Source organism: Amblyomma maculatum, chromosome 1, assembly GCF_055883805.1.
Source record: "Amblyomma maculatum isolate TAMU_Amacu chromosome 1, ASM5588380v1, whole genome shotgun sequence".
In the NCBI taxonomy this organism is placed as follows: domain Eukaryota; kingdom Metazoa; phylum Arthropoda; class Arachnida; order Ixodida; family Ixodidae; genus Amblyomma; species Amblyomma maculatum.
Genome location: NC_139344.1, coordinates 324740942 through 324758264, shown reverse-complemented (window position 1 = coordinate 324758264; position 17323 = coordinate 324740942). Strand labels below are relative to the sequence as shown.

General features: G+C 42.9%; 1 long non-coding RNA gene across 4 annotated transcripts in view; it reads right to left on the bottom strand.

Annotated features, from left to right (window-relative positions):
* Positions 1-17323, bottom strand: part of LOC146207324 (uncharacterized) — a 445418-nt gene that overhangs the window by 259304 nt on the left and 168791 nt on the right. The window contains exons 2-3 of one of the 4 annotated variants that reach the window (XR_014703321.1): positions 15295-15352; positions 15175-15216 (exon numbers count right to left, since the gene is read on the bottom strand). The exons of the other annotated variants lie outside the window; for them this stretch is intronic. This is a non-coding gene — a long non-coding RNA (uncharacterized LOC146207324). The remainder of the gene's footprint in view (positions 1-15174; positions 15217-15294; positions 15353-17323) is intronic. 4 annotated transcript variants of the gene reach the window in all.

The window sequence follows — 17323 nt, the reverse complement described above, 5'->3', positions numbered from 1 at the left end:
GCTGTTATTATTTTGCAGTTGCCGGCCGAAAGGTTCCTGAAAGGAATGCACATCTTTAAATCTGTATTAATCGTCCGTGATGATTTTGGTTTTATGCGAATTTTAAAAATGCACACACTTCTCATAAATACCTGTAATGGGTCCGGGGTTTTTGATTTTCAACTGTAATGAAATCTAAAAGACTAGCACCAAAATTAAAAGTAGCCTTCCAAATCAGTCAATTATTAAATTTGTATGCTACGTCCTTATTTCGTCTTTCGTTTGCTTCTCTGCGTGCTTGTTTCTGATATTGTAAGAATGAATTCGTGTTTGTAATTTACTAGAGCACGGTAAAGGATAACAGCAGAGAGCGAACAGTGTACTTTCTCCTATGGAGAACGTCACCACAAAAGCTACAGGCTGCATCCAGAAGCAGAGAAATATTTTTGCTAAAGCAGTAATGAAGAGATAGCAGGAAAGCACGCTCGAGTTCAATTGTATAAACTGAACAACGCAGGGCAGAGAGAAGCCTCCATTCGGCAGCAAATGTTTCGAGAACCCGACTTTTCTGCGACTGAGACCAGCCTTGTTTAAAAACGTTGACTGTAGACTAAAGTGTCCAACACATTACAGCCCTTTTTTATAATTCAGATATTTGTAAAGAAACTAAGATGACTGAGGCGACAACAGAAGCACACAAAAAGAGATATGCCCAGTGCAGTACAAGGCGCCGCGTTTATTTTTGCAGGAACAATGTTGTCCTCGCCGCCAAGAGTGCGTTTCCGTCCATGCATATACAAGAGGTCTGTTACTACGCAAAGTGTAAGCGATTCCAGCTGTTATCGATAAGCAAGAGGAAACAAAAGAAAAAAAGACAATAATCCTAGATATTTAAAGCTCTCTCAGGTGAAGATGTGTCAAAGCATAGCCGTCTTTCGCGACGATTTAATTTTCCTCATCTGGTTCAAATAACCTTTTCAATTGCAGCAAACAAAAGGTGGGTATTTGAGAATTACTGAATAAAACCTCACGGGGCGACTGCCGCTTTGCCTGCAAGCATAGAGAGCTCGCCAAAAGCGTGCATGGGCCTGAATTGAAAAACAAAAAAGAAACCGGTTTGTTTTGGTGAATTACAGTTTTACAAGTTCGTTCAATTATATTCAGAGAGATGTCATTATTACTTCTCGGTTTCAACGCTGACTGGAGCATCTTTCTGCTAGCCTGGGTATATTGATGATGTTTGCGACAGGTCATGTTTTCTAGGTTCTCATTCGCAGCTAATGTGTGGTAGGTGGTGACACTCGGAAAGGTTACAGCATAGTAGACGATATTTGCTCCGCTGCGCAAAGTCGTTGCCTATACTTAACAGAACTAAAGCTGCTTTAAAGGCTGGAGATATTGTAAATCGGCAGCGACTTGCAAAAAAGAAAAAAAAAAAGATGCGTGTAGAACTGTCCCATTCAATTAAATTTGAATATTTTTCTTATTTTCCAGTTTGTATTGTGGATTCCACTCGTAACAATATATATAAAAATAATTGTTGCCAGGAGTTTTGACTCGACAGCGAGGAATCTGGTAGTAAACACAGATGAATAACCCCAGTCCCCAGATTTTCGAAGCTGCTCTTTTAGTGAACTTTTCCAATAGTAGCTTCAATTGCTGACCTAACGTAGGAAGGCTACCACCCCAGCTTCATAGCTGAGGGAGTCGCTGCTTCGTAATAAGCCGCATGTGCGCGCCTTCTTTTACTCTGCGCTCTACATATGCAACGTACTGGCCGTCATGATTTTTCCCTCAAGTCTGCCATTATGACCTTGACTCTATGCCTGCTTATGCCGCTAAACGAGCCGGGATCAATCAAGACTGCGCAGCGCCTCCATTTCCAAGAAAGGGCCTGCTAACCCATCCTCATTTCTCTAGCGGCATGCTTGTCGCTTTCGGGCTTGTGACATGACTTAGGGACAGACATGGGCGCTTTGAAGCCTCACGGTGGAGTCCTCATCGCACGGGTGAAACAAACTCTGCGGTTGTGCTCTGATGTCGTTCCAGTCTCTGGTGCACACGAGGCCCCGTGTAAGGCTGTGGCTTCACGACCGAAGGGGGATGGATGAGCGTCTAAGAATTGACTGCTGTTTGAAAGGTCGACATCTTGGATACTGGCGCCTCCAAGATCCTGAGGGCTGGCGCCGTTGTGACCGATAAGGTGAGGACCCTGTTAACCCGACTTCGAGGAGGAGACGACGGCCGCGGTCCAGCAGCGAGGCATTGGTGCAAGATATGACAAGACTCGAGAATCGAGAAACGAGGCATTTGAACTTCTTAGACTCCGAGTATCTCTTTCAGCTTCTCATTTTTTTACTCTGTATGTACTTTGTACCAAGCTTTCTTTTTTTTTTTTTGCTTTAATCTCCTCAGCCCAATGTCTGGCCTCTTTATCTTCATATCTGCATCGACCTCGATGTAACACTAACTGCGAGTTCCAAAGTTGACCAGTTGTGTCACTTCATAGCGGCGACCGTTATTACCGAACTCGCTGCGAACTTCACTGGTCGAGAACTTCCAACAAAATACGCTGGTGTCTAGCCTGTACTTACGTTCTGCACTCTTTTAAGTGTTCCGTTACAGTGAGTTTATTCTTAAGATGGCAGTAATAAGAGTACCAGAAGCAGTAATAGCAGTGACAATGGTTGAATTTTGAGTCTTAGTGGTGCATGCTCTTGTTTCGGCACAGCTATGCAGTAGTGCTGCGACTGAGATATGCAGGAAAGAGAAAAGTTGTTTTTGTATACTTTTTATGTGTTACAGACTCCCATATTGAGAATGAGTTTGAGGAAGTTTGCTCTAATAAAACTTTCCTACCGAAGTTCCGCCTTAACTTTGCTTGGAGTTTTCGTACCTGGCACCCGATCTTATTGCATTAGACATAAGTTCGGCGCAGTGAATTCAGTGTGCGTGTTTGAAGGAAGACGATGGACTTTTCATTTATGTATTCCGAAAGCCAACGTTAAGCAAAATCCCGGTCTTCTATAATTGCAAACGAAGGGAGGAAGATAAAGGTTTTGAGAAAAGCAAACTTTCAATTGCTGCCTCTTGGTATTAAGCTAGACTCATGAATCTCAACAAATCCGATTTTTGGAGCAAACAATTACGCGCATATTCGGAGAGCACTTTTCAGGCCAGAAGCAATTATTCCACTCCGTTGTTATTTCACGTTTTTCTTTATCTTTGGATTAGACCAGAAGCTCTACTTTTCGGGCTGCAACTCAAGAGTTCGCTTATTGTCTGTGGATGACCTTGAGGACATCCCGGGCCTAACCTCGTCTTCTATCCCTAGGGATAATTTCTCCACGAGACTCCACCTTGTCTACTTCTTCAGCCTCCGATTGGGAATAAGATGACCTCCAAGGCCTTGCAAAGTCGAACTAGGACTTAGCCGTTTTAGTACTTGCTTATCTAATGCCCGTGTAGGGAATTCCCATGAAAAAAAAAAATACACTGGAGCCCATTCGCACAGGTCGGAGAAGAACCCGGTTTCTGGGGTTCAACTGAATGTCCTAATTATTGAACCTGTACGTTTTCGTTTTTTTTTTTTTTGTGGATGCCTTCGCTCGTTGTAATCAGGTCTAAGCAGCGATAAACCGTCACTTTGTTATTATATAGTTACAGGTAGAGATACAGAAGCCAAGCCATTCAGAGATGTTGGTTTAATTTGCGCCGTCTGAGCAGGCGGCAATCGCCTCCCACCGTATAGCGTCTCTAATTAAAATATGACACACATGATTCAGCAAAAGAAAAAGTCATCAGAGGATGTCTACCAGGAAACTGGGCGAAGCAATAATGCATTACCTCCGAATATTCCACTGAACCGCAACCTCCTTTCAAAAGTCCATTAAAGTGCTTGAGGTACAGCTACCGCAGTTTCGCAAAGAACGCACCGGCCTTATTGATGTGAGACAGCGCGAGATGCCAACGGAAAGGCACTGCAAACATATATCATGAGCGTCGATTTTGGAATTCAATAGATTTTCCTCCAAAGTAACTGCACTGCTGGCCTGCTAAACGCTCCTACGTGAGCATCAGGTCTTACGCGGAGTAAGCTGAAGTGGTCCCTTGCAGGGAATGCAGGCACTGAAGAGAGTATCATGTCTGTGTGCGCTCTCCGTGCTTCGAAATTTTTGTGCTACGCTATATTCAGTGCAATGTCAATATGCCCAAAGCCTCTCCCTAGTGTCGTGCATTTTTTCCCCATCCACAAAAAAATATTAGCGCACGAATATGAAAACTTTTATCTTGAACTGAAGTGATTGTACTGAGAAGTTTTTATGAACTTAATATGTTAGCTGCACAGAAGGCAAACAAAGGTAATATAGCCTAAGGGCTTGAAGCGCGTTTAAGCCGCGACCAGCGTTCGTAACTATTTTTCGCCGGTATCTATTGAGTAGTACTCAACAGTGTTTCAACTTCAGATTGTGTTGCCCAAGCCACAGGGTCAAGCGATTTTGTCAGGTCAGGCATAGCAGCAAGCACAAAGAGCATAAAAAGAGAAGAAATAAGGTAACTTATACTTTTCTCCACAGGCGAAACACGCAGCTTGCTTTTTTTTTTTTTTTTATAGTAGAGAAACAAATCTCAAAGCCACAAAAAATGTCGTCGGCCTATATTTTGGCGTCGTGGAGGCTGTCTCGACGACACCTATTGATTTCCCGGTCCCCAGTTTTGAATTGCAGGTCTAGCAAGGGGCTCCACGAAAATCGGCCGCCAAACGTCGTCGGTGCTGCTCACTCCCTGGTCGAAGTTCGGCAGTGCCATGCTCTGGGGAGCACTGACGACAGATCGATTTTTTTATTCCTAACCTACCTGCCGGGCTGATGTGCTTGGGCTAGTCGTTCTCTTTCGTGACTGTCACCGCGGAGTCAACACCACCCTTCTTTGATCGCGCTTTCCTTGAGAGCTTAACTGAAAATAATATCGATTAACGATTGCCCCGATTGGCTCTAACGTCTTCGCGGGATTGCATTCAAAACAGATTTTTAATGAAAACGCAGTGCATGGTACAAGAGGGGCATTAATAGGATTTACTATTACTGTTCTGCCGATCTCAAACATTGACCTTTAAATGGTTATGTACACGCCTTCTCGAAGCACCTTGCCGTTGCTAACGGTCGATTAGGAATGTAACCTGAAAACGCAAAGCGACATTTGTGCGCCATGTCAACCCGCAGTTTTCTTTGGCCGCATGAGGTAGTCACATATGTTAACAGTTATCAATTCGCTTAGTTTACAGCTCCCAAGTGTTCTGAGCAAAGTGGACACAGCCAGAATATTTCATCTGTTTTATTTCCCCTCGAGGTCATTCAGAGGATGTAAAGTGGACTGCATCCTGAGTAAACTGTAGCACAGGAGCAACGTAACACGCAACAGGTATGTCACTTGCTCGCTGAGTGGAGCTTGCATCAAAGTCGAATGAAGACTGGTCCTAAATGAGTGTCATAAAACGCTCGAACTAAGCAGATTTTAGCTTTGCTTTGTATGGGCGCAGCGTCACAGGCACTTTAGATCTCATACCTGCCAGGGTAGCTCAGTGAAGGCTCTCGACTGCCGAGATCGACGACACGAGTTTGATTCCGGCCGGGGCGGCCGCACTACGATGGAAACGGAACACAAGGACCCGGGTATTGTGCGTCGTCATTGCAAGTTAAAGAGAAAAAGCTGGTTGAAATTTCCGGAGCACTTCTCTATAGCTTCATCCATAGTGAATACCGCTTTGAGACGTCAACTGTTACAAACTAAACCAAAGCAAACTTTACGTGATAGCTAATGCAAAGAAATTAAAGCAGTATATCTGTGAATAAAGTGACCTTTTATTGTAGTCATAGGCACTAGGCCCCTCTGTAATAACGCAAAATGTAGGAATGGAGAAAGAAACAAAATAAAATAAATCCCAGTAAGGAAATCAAGCGAAAAGAAAACCTTTCACATTGTAAAGTGGTTGATAAAAGCCACGTCCGGGAAAAGACCACAGAATGTGAGGCATATTTCGTCGTACGTGTTTAGAAGAGCATTAAAGAGTACACATTTTCAAGGCTGCCACTAGTTATTATACACGATACGACGAACTTTGGCGTCATATATCAGTCAAAAGAGTAAAACATAATCAGGAAGATTTCTAAAACATTGTTACCAACCGGAATGGTGCAAGAATGCACGATCACTTTCATGCTGATGTTTCTTGAGGGCTATTTCGTTTACAGCTTTGACGTGTTGAAACCTTTATATTGGAAACATAGATGACAAAAAAAAAAAAAAAGAAGACTGGCGCTGGCACTTCCCACATTATACAGCTTTGCAGGTAATCTTGAAAATTGCCGGCATTTGTTATGAGTTGACAGAAATCAAGCATTACGAGTGTAACTTAAACGACAAAACTGGGTGTGGTGAAGAATTAGTCAGGTAATACCATATCTACAATCTCTTCTAACGCACCGTGAGTGGTGAAATACTTCTTAATGTTTCCAGTGTACGGTTTTGCACTACACGAGCGGATTTCAGGGGACTATGAGTTGTAAAGATTTTCTTATTTTGCTGTGGTCTTGAAGAGTCGTTACCAGCCCTCACCTAGAATCAATTGTAGCCCACTGTTAATGCGATGTTTTACTACTAAATGCATGCGAGACGGTCGCAGTATTACGGAGTTAATTTGTCAATAGCTCAGCCGGTCAGATTGCCATGAGAGTAAAAGAAGAATCAGGTTTTTGTTGAGTTTGAAGCTTCCTGAATCTTTGCGTTTTTTTTTCCAGCTCAATGGCTAGCGCATGTGACAAGGTAAGCTTACTCCTCAAATGAATGTGCAGGGGAATAGCGATACGTAAAGGAGGCATTGAGCTAAAAGCCATTATGATTTATGAGGTACAAGGTAATGGTTATAAAGTATCCATCGCTTGAATTCACGCATTTCTCTTTGCGGACAATGCTCGAGTCTTGCTTGCACCTTCACTGCTATATCAGCCCGAAAAATAAGGAAGCAAAAAGAGGCATCTGTGAATCCCTTTTGAGTTGTAGTGAAAATGCGAGTTCTTCTGTAGTCTGACCGCTCCAGTAGTCGAGGACCAGAACATGCACACAAGAAAAAAACAACAAAAACTCGCCTTTCTGTTTTGTGCACGAGCATCAGAGAAACATCGAATAAGCGAATGAACGAAGGCGGAGATTCTGCTAAACAAGCAACGGTGTCTTCCGTCGGTGTAGGTGGGAGCCCTAAGGCCTTATTCCATCATCAGTCACATGTCACATCTGGAGGAAAGGGGGACACAGTACGCGTCGAAGATATGCATGCAGAGATACTGAGAGCAGCGTCAAATGTCGCGGCCCACTGAACATTATTCATAAAACTTTGCGCACTCTACTGCTTGGCAAAATTGCGGTTTTCGCTTCGCCACCTTCCCCTTTTGTTGATGAGCTGGCATCATCCGTTCTGCTTCGATTTTTCTACTCACAGGTTCTGTTCCTCGCATCCTGAACATGGCAGCAAGAAAGCAGGAAAGAGGATGACGGGCGACAACCGAATATCTCACGCTGAATTTAATGTGGAACAGCGGTAACGCAAGTGACATAACTTAGTTTCGTGAACTGCGTGAAAAAAAAAAAAAAAAACTTTTTTAAGGGACTTAAGGGACTTAAGTCCCTTAAGTCCGAAGGGACTTAAGGGACCGAAGGGACTTAAGGTAAAAAATTTTTTTACCTTAAGTCCCTTCGGTCGATTTGCTTTCATTCGACCTGAACTGTTTCCCCACAGAAAAAAAGAACACAAAAAAGAGGTGCCCGCAATTCGCGTTTTTGCTCCGAATTCGACATAATCTCTGGAAGATCGTGTTACAGTCTGTATTCTAAGCACCGCACGGCACGGGTAAGGGCCTGCCCGAAAGTGAACGGATATCTCAGTATTGTTTTGAAACAGACATTATCACACCCGGAGAGTTTTAATAATATCGAAGACACGATTTACACTTCAGGCGTGGGCTGATATATTTGAGCCGATAAAAGTAGAACACAACGTGCAACGAGTGCTAAAAAGAGGGTAAGGGGAAATGACCCTACAGGAACACAAAGTAAATTGCAAGCAACTGAGATATCCAGGAGAGCTAAAGCCCCCCGAAACCTCCCTAATCAATCTACACAAGAACTCTTCTAAAAAAACAGAAACAATAACGAGCACGTCAAGCGGACAAACGAAGAATACATGAAAATAAGCTCAATATTCAAAGTTCAGAAACATTGGTGCTCAACTTTCCTGATATAAGATTAACGCTAACGTTAAGTGACAGATACACATGGGTCGTGGAAGTTAGGGTTGTTCCCATACACGAATGAGTATCGATTGCTGCTCCGAACGTAAGCTTGCAGTGAGAGAAAAATTAACGTTAAAAAACTAGCTACCAGTCTCTAGAGATGTGTGTCGGAGGAAGTCGTAACCCCGAACCTATCGTCTAATATTCACGGGAATAAAGCAGGAGGTTTGCGTCAGGTTGGAAGCAGATCAAAAATGTGTTGGGCAGTGAACTAAATGATACACGTACAGAAATGAGCGCCTCCTTCCAGCGTCTTCAATCATTCAGACAACAGGTGGTGCTTCTGACAAAACATGCTTTGAACATTTTCTCGGTCTGCTGAAATTTTGGATATTAACGTAAAATGGCTTGGGAAGGAAGGGGCCAGCTACTATTCTTTTTTTTTTTTTTCATTTGCCATAGCACATTCATGAACTTCACACTTATGGAGCAGGATGCAAGTAGAAATAATGAAACTCGTAGGAATGTACAGGTCTGCCGGGTACAGGGCATGGAAGACTATGTTCGACTTCTGGAATAAAACCACATCTAATGCAATACTCTAACAAAGTTTCCTCCATGTCTCGTCGAACGAGGTATAGGTTACACAAAAGGCAACAATTATACTTTTCCTAATAATTAGGTGGTGGTGTCACTGATAACCTCGTACCTTTTTTTTAAACATTCAACAGCATTACGAACAATGATAGAGGTATAAAATTAGAGATAAGCTAAAGTTTATTACATAGAAAAAAATGACTGTGAGGTGTGATTAAGACGAGCAGATAGTTCAGTCAAGGCTGTGGAGAGTCATCAGAGCTGGACGATATGGGCGGTTCATGAAGTGTGCTTTTATAATAAGCAGGCTGTCTCTGGTGGCTGCTAAAAAGAAGTAGCCAGCGATCGTTTGGCTATTACAGCAACCTAACTCGTAGTTTCTGTTTCATTCATCATCTTGGCCATCTTCTTGCTTTCAGTTTTTTACGTTTCTTCCTGCACCGACGGTCACCTCTAAATATAGGGCCGTCAGTAAAGCTTATTCTGCTGTTTTATTTTCAATAAAGCTAAAGTTATGGATATAATAAATAATTAACATGAATAGGCGTAAGCAAAAGCAGCATCCTAAGAGCAAAGAAATGAATGATTATGCCGAACTTGAAAGTAACGTAATGAATAAATGGCAAAAGAACCTTTCAGCCATTATCGACATTGATTATCATGTACGCCAGTGAATCATGGGCATGTTTGAAACGCTTCAAAATTTACCAGTGAGGCCAGTGTCTATGCCGTTTGTTCATGTTTTATTGTTCTGTTTAAAAATACACTTTGCATTGCTAAAAGGGTCACTTCACGTTCGATACGGAGGAAAGCACCGCAACATTTTGAAGAATAGGCGCAAAACACGCATGGCTGGTTAGGCATTCCATTAAATCATGTTTTGATTAAAATGTGACGCAAAAATATATCTCTATAGCTGCAATTAGCGCCCATTCCTTGATGTCTCTTTTGTCGTGCGTCTTGTGGAAAAATAGCGAGCATTATGTTGTATATTGCATTCATCCGCATGCTAGGCGTGAAAATGCATGGCCGTTTAAAACATTTTTTGTGCGTGCAGAAAACAAGAAGGATAAATATTAAGCAGTGCCGTAGCGCTGAGGTGTGAATTTCACATAAACTAAGTCGCAGAGCAGAGTTCTTTGTGCGCTTAAGTGATCCCAGGAAGTTTAGGCAATGTACAGCACGAACGCAAAAATTACATCTGTGTCCGTACAGATATTGCTGCTTGGTGCCACATAATGGTCCCCCACAATAAGTTAGGGAGATGCGTTCATTTTTCTTTATTGGACGAGGCTTCTACTGATTTCAAGAAGAATCAAGCAACAGTTCAAATGAAGCCAGCGGAAATGACATCTACGCCACCGAACAGAAAGAAGACATGTCCTTCTGGAAGACCAGGCGTCAGTCTTCCTTTCAGTCGCCGCTGGTTGGAGCACGCTTCTGCAGCGCATTTAAAAGAAAAAGTGAAAGAAACAATGCTTTTTGCTTTCTTTTTATTCATGGGTCATTTCTGTTCTACGAATTCACGTATTGGCTACTGCTATTGCACGTGGCGCGGCGTATGTTACACACCTCAATTTTGTCCAATGACAGATGTTCGGGGGCTGGAAGACGCAATCATGAGTAAGGGGATGGCGCAAGATGTCTCTTCTGAGGCCGATTGGCCAAAAATCGGCGTGATTGTCATCGATCCCCTGTAAACGCCAGGTTTTCCCGTGTCAATTCACTTTGTCTGCTGTCTCTCGGTGTCATACGGCTCTGCGACGACGTATAAAGGCCAGGGAAAATAATAAAACTGGCCAGGCCAGTAGTTATCAAGTTCATCGATTTCCTCGCGGATATCGGCAGCGCAAAATGCGCATGCACATTTTAACGTGGCGCGAATGAATGGGAGATCTCGATATTGTTGGTCTGCTATTTTCGTAGTGAAGACATTTTGAAAGGAGACGACAGCTACTTTCCGAGGTCGCTCAGATCATGCCTCTTGGTTACTTCGTTTCCCTCCATTGTACCTGCGAGTTTCGCAGAAACGGGTTCACTATTAAGCATGGAATATATACTTCGTTTAAAACACGCAATTCCGAGAATTCAACGTGGCGCATTGCTACGTCCGTGTGCAGGGATTTGGTGTGTTGTTCGCACTCTAAAGCTTTTTTATACCCTTGAAGATGTAACACTATCCCAGGGCTATAATACCCTGCGTTTTGAGCGGCATTGTTTCCCGGCGGAATATCTTTCATTCTGCGAATGTTCTGTGCTTGTCCTTGAACAGCGGGTGCTGCATCCCGTCGAGGTCGCAGTGCGGGGCAGTCCTCACAGTACTCACGACATAGTATGTCACTATCAGAACGCAGTTTTCTGTTTCAATAATCTTAAATGCACCTTTTTCCTTTCACACAATGCATGGTAGCAACGTGGGACACCCTGTTTGTTAACCACCTTGCCTTGCCGCTTCCCGACTTATTTTCACGTATAGTGTTAACCCTGAGACACTCGAGCTACCTTTTTACGCCATTAAATTGTATTGAAATAAAAAACCATAACAATATGTTAAAACATGTTTAAAAATAACGCCGCGATCGACAGCGCGCGAGCAAAATCTTAACACGTGTCAGTGTAAACGTCAAGAATATCTGACCGCGTCCTTTCAACTCATTTTCTGCACAGCTTTACACATAATGCGACAAATCCTGCCACGGGATCAGATGGAAGCGTGCAGCAAGACAACACCGAAATGCGGAAAGCTTCTAATACAGACAGAAAGCTAAGCACGCGTAGCCAGCACAATTCAGGGAATGCAACAAGGCTGCTCGGGCAGCTCTCGGAAAGGCTGACGTATGTCACGTAGGTCCCCCCTTCCTGCTGCCTGTTTATTTTTCGTTTTTCTCACCCGAAGAATAAACTCATAGGCAAGTTTTTCCGAGTCGGTGGCAACAGGCTATGCAAAAATGGAAACAGTGCACGGATGACCGCTTGTAAAGCGCCGCAAACAAGTCGGCAACAGAGGGTAAAGAAACGAAGGGCATAACTGCGTGGATAAAAGCAATGGGCTAAAAACAAAAAAGAAAGAAAGAAAGAAAGAAAGAAAGAAAGAAAGAAAGAAAGAAAGAAAGAAAGAAAGAAAGAAAGAAAGAAAGAAAGAAAGAAAGAAAGAAAGAAAGAGCGCGCTATATTCTTGAGCACGTTCACTTTCGATCCTGTGCCTGCCAGCGTCGATACAAATCTGCCCTATCTTTCGACTGAGGCAGTATATATACAGGCGTAAGCCCGACCCTCTACAGGAGCAACAGCTAGGATGGTGAACAGGTTCGGTGCGGATGTTTGGGTAGATGAGGCGATGCAGGAGCAGAAGTGTGCGTGTTGCTTGAGTAACCAACGGCAGTAAGAAATGGACGCTTTTTAATTGTTCCGTACCTGCCCGAGTTATTTATTAGAGCTGCAGTGGCTAATAATTCTTGTCAAATATTCTGTGTTCAGTATACTTTCGTAACTGTGAGGCAAAGAATGAACGGACGCGCAACTGGTTAACACCATTAGAAAGAAATTAGTCGGCTGCCGTGTATCCGCTATATTTCCCTCTTGAAACTAATTATGAAGTGGTAGCTAACTTAAGGTTCCTAGAAATTGCCAATATTAATTACTCGTAACAGGCTCATCCTCTCAGTTATGAGTGCGAACATTTCCCCTAATTTCTTTAATGCTCTTTGTTTGGTCGTGTCTCCGTGTCCAAGCGCTGTTTTGAATTGTGTTAGTGAATGTTGTGCTTTGGGAAGCTTATTGTTGTCGCTGTGCGGCGACGTTGATGAAAATCCCGGCACTATTACGAAGGAAATGATTAAAGAACTGCTCGGAACGCAGAAGGTAATCTTGGCTAAGATTTCAGAAATCCGGAAAAAACAAGCAGGGGCGAAAGCTGGCTTCCGTGACGCTCAACATAGGCTTACGACTATCGAAAATAAATTGCAAAGCCTCGATGATTATCCCAACAGGCTTGCCATGATTGAAGAATGTCTTACTGTTCAACAGATGGAACTACCTGCCCTGTGCAAAGAGGCTGGTGAATTAGAAACTCGCTGCAGAAGGAACAACCTCATCGTGGGCGGAGGTACACAAGATGATACTGAAACAAAGGAATTGTTATTAAAAAGGCAAACAGTGCTATCTTTGGCGAAATACTTAAACAAAACTCAATTCTATTGAAACAAATACATCCACTGGAAAAAAGAGATCAGGTCGGGACCATTCGACTATCCTTAGAATCGCTGTCGACCGGGATAAAAGAAAGTTATTGAGCCATTGCTTTAAGCTTAAAGACATATTTTTTCTATCAGCGAGGAACACTCAAAAAGGGTCGCGACAGTTCGCAAAAACTTGTGGGATTCTTCAGTAGAGGAGAAAAAGAAAGGAACCAAAGTGAAATTAATATCTGACAAACTGAAAGTTGATAAAATCATGCACGCAAGGAATCAGGCTGCCAACAAGCGTTACATGCTTGGAATTAGAATGACAATGCATGACCGGGTAATTCTTCAATATTTAAAATCATAAATATCAATGCGAGAAATATGATAAATAAAGCAGAATGTATAATGCTCGGACATGAACCTAATGTTATGTTAATTACCGAAACCTGGTTACACAAAGACATATCAGATGCTGACGTCACTCCACCGGCTTATACTATAATAAGTAAAAACAGAAAACATAGAGCAGAAGGTGTATCCCTATTAATAAATAATAGTATACCATTTTTTGCTCTTGACACTCCGAATGATATTGAGACTGTATCGATTTAGTTTAGGCTAAATAGTCGTACTGTATAGGTGGTGTTTATAGGGCTCCCAGATCTTCCTCCGATAATAAAGCAAATCTCAAATCATTCATGCACTTGAACCTGCATCCGGATGACAGCATAATTGTACTAAGTGACTTCAACCTTCCACGAATTGACTAGACATCTCACTCACCTGGTGTAACAGAAATTGTAAGCGCCGAACAACTACTAGAACTGTCATTTTCTTTCAACTTATTACGGATTGTGAATGATTATACAAGAATTGGTGCTACCTCTTCCTCTGTCCTCGACCTTAATTTTATGTTCTCTCACGTGGTACTCTTCTTTCGTGACTGTGAAATCTGCAATGTTTTGTCTGACCATAAAATGGTAATCGCATCCTTCAACATACATTTAAGAAATTTCAACCCTCTTGACCGTTAAAAGATTTTAAACTTTGCTGCTGCGAATGATGTTGATATTCTTGATGTACTCGAAGGTTCATTTGTGGAATTCAGAAATTTGTATGGATCGAACAGGAGTACCGATGTGCTCTGGGAGTATTTTACTCAAATGATTGCGTTTTGTGTTGAGCGATATATTCCCCACACGGTCTAGGAAAAGTAATAAAAGAAACCCTCGGATTACGCGAGCAATTGTACAAGCGAAAAGAAAGCTAGAGCACAAGTGTAAGGCTTTCCCGCTGAATCCTAATGTACAACTTAGAGAAAGCTTTCATCAAATGTGTAGAAACCTAAAGCATCTATTGAAAGACTCAAAGAGGAAGTTTATCAATGTTACTTTATGAATATTTTTAATGAAGCGCCTGAAAAGTTCTGGAAGTTTGTTAACCCGCCGTCTAAACCCAGATCACTCACAAGCGAAAACGCTCAGCCAACTGCTCAAAACTTTGACCCTTTTTTTTTCGGTCTACACATGTGATGATGGTTCTTCATCAAACTTCACGTATACAGAGGATAGGCTAGCAATAAATGATCTAGTAATAACCGAACAAGTTATTCTGAATCGCATATATAACATTAACTGAAAGAAAAGCCCAGGACCCGCATCGCAAATGAGTTTCTATATCGTTATGCAGAATGAAATTCCAAATACCTTAATATTATCTTTTAGTCCTCAATTAGTACTGGCTCTTTTCCGGGCGCATGGAAGCTTGCAAACGCCGCCACTGTCACTTCTTTCTTCCCCTTTTCATTCATGATAGACGATAAGAATACTTAGTCCGCTCTTAGCAGCTTGTACTGTGTCGATCTTCTCAAAGGATTCGCGAAAAGTAAATTCTGGTCCCTGTTGTAGATTTAAATGCTGATTGCATGGCCAGCCGCAATACACGCATTTCTGAGGAGCTCCTGTTGGTGGTTACAGGAATACCTGCATGCAAGACGCTTCGTAAGCTGCTCCTGAACTCAAACCGGGATGCCATTTGTGTCTTAAATGAAAACGCGCCTGTGGTTACTGCAGTAAAATATGCAGAGAAAACATAAATTACCTCGAGAATGAAGAACGCGATCTACCTACCTCTCCTCTCTAGAGCGCCTCATTTCTGCAGCAAGGCCATACCTACTTGAAACAGAAATAAAGATCTATTAAGAAAATAAATTGGTTCATAGGAAACGTAAAGCGCAGCATCTGTCATACGTTTTTTTGTGGATGCTTGAGCCAGGCCGTAAGCAAAGGGAGGTACGGGAGTCAAAGCCTGAAACGAGAAAGAGATGCCGTAGCTAAGAAAAAGAGATTCTCTTAGATGTTTCTTAAGAGGAGAATGACGAAGGCCTACCCTTCCTTTCCTATCATTAGCCTCTTATCGTTTGGATCTTATCAGAGTTCGTTGCAGTGCTACATATAATTATAATTGGTTTACAGGAAAGGGTAGCCACAGTATCTGTCACACCTTCTCCGGCAAGTGTGTTTGGACAGTACGTCATCACTCTTGTCGCTTGGCTTTCCTTGGCACGCGTTCAAATGTGGGGTTGCAGATGACAGGATTGATAAATAAGGAGAAGACATCTCGCAGAATCTCGCGCGCAGATACAACGCAGATCTCGCGCACAAATCTCGCGCACAACTCTCGCGCACGAGATTTTGTTCCATGAGCCCAGAAAGGCTTCCGCCTTAAATACAGTTGCGAAAGTTCACGCCTTGCAGCGGAAGGCCAAAATCCCTGAAATCGTTCGTAATGTTTTAAAGCTAATGCTCTATAACAAAGACTTGCCTTGTACTCCGTCTAACGACAGCGTGCAGTCACTGTGAAGGACGCGACACGTGCATCGATATCTTGTCTCAGCAGTTCCAATAAACATATTTCCGTTGTAATAAAGAGCTGAATCGTTTTTCACGCCCGAAATGCATGACAGGAATTGCCATTAGATGTTAGTGTGTATTTTCGGGTGACAATTACCGCAATCTTATTTACATTCTTAACTTCAAGCGATGTTACAGCCTAAGAGGAATCTAGGACAAAGACTGGGAAGAAAGGGAAGGAAGCACCTAAATTGCGCTTTATAATACCGGACAATAAAGGGGCAACTAAACGCGTTTCATGTGAACGTGGTCTTGGTGGGCATCTTGCATGGTTGGATGGCAACACTTTATTTGAGCCACTTAGGAGGCTCGGTAAGTGTGGGAAAGAGGAAAGGGGATAAGCAGGACGGTGATAGGCTCTAAAGCTTCTCAAGATGACCGGGCAAGCTTGGGCAGAGGCGAATTTCAAAACCCAGTCCGCAATCCGAAGCTGTAGCTGCGGTTGAGAGGTGCGCAGAGCGGCTTCCCAATAGCTCCTGTGATTCTAGTCCTTTAAATGGAGGTTTAGGTTTATTAGGACCAGTTTGGTAATTGCGTGTGAAATCAGCTTCGGTACATGGGCGTTTTACCCCTTCATGTGTATGAGGGAGAGTAGAATTGGGGAAGGCATGGTGGCAGTTTACATTCAAAGCCTCTAACTATTTTAGTCGAAAGGACGGCATGGTCTCGTTCTATGCTTTGAACGGAACTTTCTTAATCTCGCGCCTCTCCTATGCCCTGTCCTTAGAGTACAGTATGATCTATCGGGCATTGCGCGCCGCCTGTCCTTTCGCCCCTCCTTCCTCTCGGATAGTGATACGCCTATTGAAACTTGCGACCCACATACTACATCTCACAGAGTGCGCACAGGAGAGTCGACGTGAAACCTCTACGCTTTCTGAGCCACACAATCTGAGCCGTAAGGTCAATTAATCATGGAACTCTGAGTTGGTCAATGTGTAATAGACAGAAGCATGACACAAAAAACAGAACTGCGCTTGACTAGGAGATTAGAACAGCCAGCTGACCACGTGTACAGAACGTCGTTGCAGAAATTAGATGTTTAAGATTAGCTATGCAGCCAGCGAAGCCTGTGGTGCATTCAATATACATAATGCAATGTCTGTTAGACCAAATAATATAAACGGCGTTGGCGACAATTTCATACCACCAAAAATAGCACCTTCGCTTGGTACCGCCGTGGCGCTCCGACAAAATACCCAATTGGTCGTAATCTTGTGACCTTGAATAAACAAAACAAACGTTTAAAACGCCGCAAACATCTCTAATGTGGCGCGGGCAAATAGTGAAGCTTTTACACAAGACTTCATATTCGGAAGCTGTTTAAAACCTTCAAAGCAGTATGGACTGCCCATAGCTCCGAAAA